Source organism: Ixodes scapularis, unplaced genomic scaffold (assembly GCF_016920785.2).
Source record: "Ixodes scapularis isolate PalLabHiFi unplaced genomic scaffold, ASM1692078v2 PGA_scaffold9__187_contigs__length_104089568, whole genome shotgun sequence".
In the NCBI taxonomy this organism is placed as follows: Eukaryota; Metazoa; Arthropoda; class Arachnida; order Ixodida; family Ixodidae; genus Ixodes; species Ixodes scapularis.
Window position 1 is genome coordinate 38,544,380 of NW_024609884.1, and position 6,711 is coordinate 38,551,090.

The window sequence follows — 6,711 nt, forward strand, 5'->3', positions numbered from 1 at the left end:
GTGGGGGGGGGGGGCTGAAGTTAAGCATTTTGTTTTAGTATATTTTATTATAGGAGACAAGGGCTGTAGCCGAATTTCTGTTGTTTTATTTTTACTTAATGTTTATTAAAAAATTAAATATTATTTGCATGGAGTTCCTTACTTAGCATGTGCAATCACTTTTCCTTCCTGCTTTATAACAACAGTGAAGAGTTTTAGTAGCTCGTACGTAATGCAATTGCGGGTCGGAAATGCACATGCGTAGAACGCAATATTGCGTTTTGCGCATGCACTTTCCGACCCTCGAAGCTTTTATGTATGATCCACTAAAACTCTAATATCGCGAAAACGTTCATGTATAGTGCTTCAGACAATTTCAAAATTCCTACAAGGATACACAGCATTGCAAAATTGAGTTTGCGTAGAATCACGTTTATTATTCTTTAAATGTTCATCCAAAAAGACATCCACGTTATGAAATGAGCGAGTAAGCCAAGATAATTACATATATACAATGACATCTTAATACATATTTTGAAAATGTGCACAAAAGCGTGAAGAAGGAAACAGATCCATATATAGGCCCCAAAGTCATGTGTGTTGATCGTCTCGAGGAAGACCAAAGGTTGCCGTTTGCTCAGCAGTCCTGTAGACAAACCCCTTGATGATGTCATCCAGGTTAAGCTTGAAGATCTTCCTCTTTGAATGTGCAAAATAAGGAGGTGTGTTAGCCTCCCCTGACTCGTGCGGCGGCGTAGATGCGTTTTAATTTGACGTAAGGCACTAAAGAAGCGCTCCCCTGAAGCGACAGATGCTGGCACAAAATGAAGAAGTTTCGTATGTTTTACGACTTGGTCCAGGAGGTCACGAATTTCGTTAGATTTTGCCTGTAGTGCCCTCAATATGGCGTCAATTGTGAGGGAATCAAGGTTGCATAAAAGAGCCGCGGCAAAAGTAAAACCTGCACTGAGAGTCGGGCCAGATCAAAATCACATGCATGCACTCCTAGGGCCTCTTTCAGGTCATCTGTTGTGAACTGTCTTCCCCTGGCAGCATTAATCAAGGTGCTCTCTAGTTATACTAGCCCCCCCCCCCCTGCCATTGAGTTTCACTCAGAATGCAGTCTACAGCAGTAAAGTACTCCTTCCGTAACGCTGCCTTGCAATCAAGTACAACTGGTGGAGAGGTTTTGTGGCTCATTTCAAGCCTTTTTTGGCGGTTCTGTCGGCCTTGCGCTGCGAGGGTTCTTCAAATCTAGTCGCATTGCAGTTGAGCTCGCGCAGTCCCACAACTTTTCAAACGCAACTTCGGACCGGAGACGGGAGGACATTACCTCGCAGAGAGTCTCTGCAGCCTCTTTGGTACCTGCGGCGCGAAACGTTGAACATTGCAGTACCCTTGCAAGTTCTTCGCATGAACCGAACAAAGCCATCGAAATGTTTATTCCCAGCAGCAATTCAGACATTTTCAAAAGCCTCTCATAACCCTTCAAAATAGCCCTGCTGTTGTCTTCAATCGAATACTCTCCTTGTAGCAGCTCATTCAGTGTCTCCTGAACTCGTAGTTTTCAGCGAACCTTTTGATTGACTTTATTCTGACAGTCCACCTTGTTGGGCAAAGCGGAAGAAGGTTATTTGGCGTTGATCCGGCCTCTTCCGCCGCCTCGCGTACTGGAGGAATTACAATATAGATGAATAAACAGCTTTGCGTTTCTTCGAAGTCGGAGTTGGGGGCTCGGCCCCATCCTGAAAAATCTTGGGGGGGGGGTATTGCTAGAGTTCAACACACTAGTTCGAGCGAAGGTGATGCATATTAGAAAAAACTGCCAGAAACGCTTTGCAGGGCCCCTTCAAAACCACCATTATCAGAATATGCTCACCAACTTTCCTACAAAGAATTGGTTTTGTAAGTCAACGATCTGCAATATTGTATGTATCAATTTCTACAGCTGGCGACAGGTCAAGAGTTGGGGGTAAGCTCCTCTCACATCTTTCCACTTTAGCAGTGCAAACGCTGGAAAGAAGGTTGTGTCTGCCATTTTTCTATGCCCACTCCTGCTGGGGCCCCAAGGCACCTTTTACTATTGTGAAATAAGAAATAATACTGCACTCGCCAAATTGCCCCTCTACGGTTGAGACGCAAGTAGGATTCCGTGCTTTTGGAGCTAATTTTTGTTAGTCTGTCCTCCAAAACATAAAAAACTTTCCAGAAGAAAAAAAAAAAAAAATCCGGACAGACGTATTTTAAATTTATAAGAACTGACTTGTATCAACATTTCTTCAGCTAGATCTGGCATTGGCATCTTTACCAATGGTCATATACTCGGGGATAACAAAACTTTAAAACTACCGTTGCTTCAATAAACGTCAATACTTTAAATTCACGGAACTCTTGGACGTAGTCGCTGGGAAGCTCATTTTCTTTCCATTCCATTCCACCACTCCACGCTGCACCTGAGCAGGTTTGTGGTGTGGTGAAGGGAGTGATATCGAGGCTTCAGTAGCAGTCCCCTCCCCTGCTATCAAATCTGCAGTGCTGGAAGTGTTGCGCCCCATTGTGCCACGAATGAAAGTCTACGACATCTTGCAGCCAAATGCCATTTTTGCTAAGAATAGCGCCACACCTGCGCCAAAATAAACTTAAAACAAATCGAAAAAAAAATTACAATAAAATTCCGAGAGATAACCCACCCCTATTTTTGGCTTGATTTGCTATATTTTTTTAGACACCGAAAGATAGCCCACTCCTACTAGTAGTAGTGTTGGGATGAATGATGGCCTCGGCGTAAATGCGGCTAGTTCGCTATGGCGGGATATAAGTGAACGTTGCTGACTGGAAAGTAGAGTCATCTTTGCTTCATTGCCTCTCGCTACCATAAGCTTCGAAGGGACACAAACTAAAAATAGCAATTTTTTAAAATCTTTTTGATTGTACACCAAAAGTTAGCCCACTCCACTATTTTCAGTCAATTTGCTCATGATGTTAGGTGGGCTATCTCTCAGCACGCACACACGCACATACATGCATACATACATACATATAATATGGTTCCTGGACATTTCATCGAACGCCGCTTCATCGAAAAAATGGCAGTTTCATCAAATGCCGTTTCATCGAATCGCTGACGGCCGTCTCATTGAATGTCTTTTAAATAAAAAGTGTGAAAGATGTTCTTTTATGCACGGATCGAGTGCATTTTCGTGTCATTCACCCATTTCATCGTCAGGTGTTTTAATGTCCAAACTTGTAGCTGTTACAATTTATTTTGATGCAAGTAACCCATGAAGATATTAGTACCGATCTTTATGTTTGTTTCGCACATTGTGCTTATCTGTTCACCCCCTCTGTATTACCCAATGGGCCTTGAAGGTATTGTAACAAATAAATAAAAAGTCGCACTCCCGGTAAGAGCGCACTCCAACTCATGGAGGCCAGAAGGCGACTTAGGTTTTGCGCAGGCGCAACAACTTTAGCCATGTGAGCCTCCTAGCCTCTCGTGTCTTTCTATTGATACTTTTTTACTGCCCGAAGCTTGCAGTAGCTAAAGCTGAGGTGCTATTTATGAAACTACAACGAAACATTGTTTTTTTAGTTTTAAGACTCAATGAAGTCAAAAGTAAGTACGTCACTTCAAATTTTATTTGAAAACTTTCGGGGGTTCATGTGTTCGTGCGACAGCCATTCACCGTTTCAAATGATGAGCAATTGCTCTCAAAACGTCCCCCACAGCCATGGTCCGTCGGTTCTCATAAAAAAGGCGGACCTTCTCATTTCTTGCCGCTATGGCCATCTTCTGGCGAGGAGGCTCTTGGGAACTCAGCATCGCCTCCAGCTTGTCTTCCGTCAGTTGATGTTCTGTGGCGATGCAAGTCAAAAACTTCCAGAACTTGGGATGGGCACCTCCGACCAGCTTCAGGAAGCGGGAATGCCACCCTGGCGTTCGATAAGACGGCGTTCGATAAAACGGCGTTCAATGAAACGGCGTTCGATGAAACGGCTTCGATGAAACGGTGTTCAATGAAACGGCATTCGATGAAACGGCTTCGATGAAACGGCGTTCGACGAAACGGCGTTCGACGAAACGGCGTTAGACGAAACGGCGTTTGATGAAATGTCCGGTCCCAATATATATATACTGTAAACGACTTCATTTTCGCGGGCTCAAATTTTCGCGAATCGGGCCAAAGCTGAAAACTTGAAATTATTCGCAGGTTCTAATTTTCGCGAATCGAGTGTAGCTTCCATGGCGTTCCCATATTGCCCGAATTGTTCGCGGGACGTATTTTTCGCGAATCGTAGGTGATTCGCGAAAATTAGGCCCTCATGAAAATTTAGTCGTTTACAGTATATATTATTGGTCAAACCTCATATTCAGAGTAGGAGGAGAGGAAAATGGTGCAAATATGTATTTCACTGCATCTCTACTCACCGTATAGTTTGTTTCATCTTAAGTTGGAGCACAGTTGAATGCTCGAACACATACAACCACGAACACACATACTAAAAGTGCAAGTGACCAGTGACGGGAAATTCGCTGCATGTGAATGGTTTAGCCCATGAAAGGACATGTACAGGAAGATGACGAATGACATGATGTCGTGCTTTGATGCTGCTTGATTGGTCCCATTGGCTCGTAGCGTCGTCTGCACTTTGACATAATGTAAAGCTAAGTACCTATAGAGACTACTCCTCAAATGTGCTGGTCGGTTGATTGCCGACATCGTCTAAATTTCCAGACTATGTCGGTGATGTCAGGAACTAGAAGTCGCTAGAAAACTTTGCAAACTAGTAGGATGGCGGCTCGGCTCCTGTGATAAGACAGAACCAGGTTCTTTTACTGTTGATTAGATCACTCAATTAACATGTCTGCCACATGCCTCCATGCCATGGCTGCAGTGTACAGTGTCACTTGCACCGCTAGCGTCGACCTTCATCGCCTCTCTCCAGCGCGCACGTGCGTCGAGCTTCGCTGCTTTGCACCGGAGTGCTGGGAGCTGCGGCTGACATGGCAGAGTGCCTGAGTTAGTGTTATAGGCATGGAAATTATGCTCAGTATTACAGATCTACCTTCTTTTGTCATGATTGTAGGTTGACTTCCAATTTTAAAAATCCGCGCTAAGAAAAAAGAAAAAATTCCGAGGAGACCTAAGCACTTCTTACAAGTTGTGAATGCAAAAGCATGAATGTCGTTCTTCGCGCTGCGGCTGCTTCTGATCCTCTTGGCGCCGCAGCCGTTTCTGCTCCTCTTGGTGGGGGCCACAGCGCCATGGAGTGTGGGGTGGCATTCCTTGGAACTATGCCGCGCACCAGCCAATGGGCGTTTAACTATCAATTCTCTGCTACAGACTACAGGCTTCGCTTCACAAGACAGGGGAATTTAGGTGCCGTTTGACGCAGCTTCAAGAGCTGATTATTGTTCAATTGTTCTGAACTGTCCTACGGTTCGCTCCATGGGACCAGTTAATGCTTTCGCATTAAAAAAAATGAAAGCCGTTTACAACTCCCTGTAACGCCGAATTAGAGCACAGCTATTGAGGAGGAGGAGGGAAGGGTACCGGGGGGAAGGTATATCCTTCCTCCCTCCTCCTCACCTCCTCATCCTGTCTGCTACTCCTCCCTCCAAGCGGCGTCGCCGTCGCCTCACGAGGGTCACGTGACCTCACGTGACCCCTATGAGGTTACGTGACAATGACATCATTAGTGACGTCATTATCACTAGTGACCAACTTTATTAGATTAGCTCAGTTACGGAACTGCTCATAGACGCTGCATGCACGAGCAGTACTCCCCTCACTCACCACGACTCGCCCGGTGTCGCTCGACGCGCCGCGAGACGGCTGCTTTGGTAACTGAATCGGGATACATACGTTTCAACGTTACTAGAAATGCAAAAACCAACGGAAAAAACTCTTTTTGTAGTAACTTTTATTGAGTTTAGTACAAAATGAGGGGCGCGTGATGTTTTCTAAAATCTTTAGTTTGCAAGGTTTTGCAGCACAATTAATATTGTTTTTATACAACCATGCCTCAGCGGTGATTTCAGGTGGCGTGTCCCCACCTAGGTGCATCTTAACTTCAGTGGTATTCCGCGGCTCGCCCGCTGGGGAGTCGAGGGTGGCACCCCTGTAACCCTTTCCACCGCATCTGTTTCGGCTACGAAATGGCCGATTGAAACCAAAATAGATGTCACGTGCAGTTCCTCGAGTGACCGCTGCGGGAGAAATGGCGGTGTTGTGATCGCCATTTGTCGCTTCAGCTGTGCTCTTTGGAACACACAGTTATGAAACGAAAATATAGATGGCACTTCGAACGACGGCTGGCAGATTGAAGTGAGTGAGGGGGGTACCCCCCTCCGCGGGAGTTCCACAACTGAGGTAATCTAGTAACGTTGCTAGTGAAGTCATCAGTGACGATGCGGATGCCGATGACGTCATCAGTGATGTCATCAGTGACGTCACGTGTCCCATAATGCCCCGCGCAGTTAGCCGATGGCGACGCTGCTCAAGCCAGAAACGGGCGCCTAAAGAGCTGCGCTCTAAAAGGTCTGCAATTGAATAAATATGGTAGTCAAGGTTGTTTACGTGCAGCTGTCAATCGAAAGAGTAGCGAACTTAGACTTAATTTGGGTTAAAATACCATTGAACAGCAGTGTCAGCTTTAAAGCACAAGTGTAAGCTTTCACAATATTTGTGGGTGATTGTTTTTGCACTAGATAACAAAGTATAAAACAGA

At 45.2% G+C, this 6,711-nt stretch overlaps 1 pseudogene; it reads right to left on the reverse strand.

Moving 5' to 3' along the window:
* Nucleotides 1-470: 470 nt before the first annotated feature.
* Nucleotides 471-1,081, reverse strand: LOC115320638 (annotated as a pseudogene).
* Nucleotides 1,082-6,711: the final 5,630 nt, after the last annotated feature.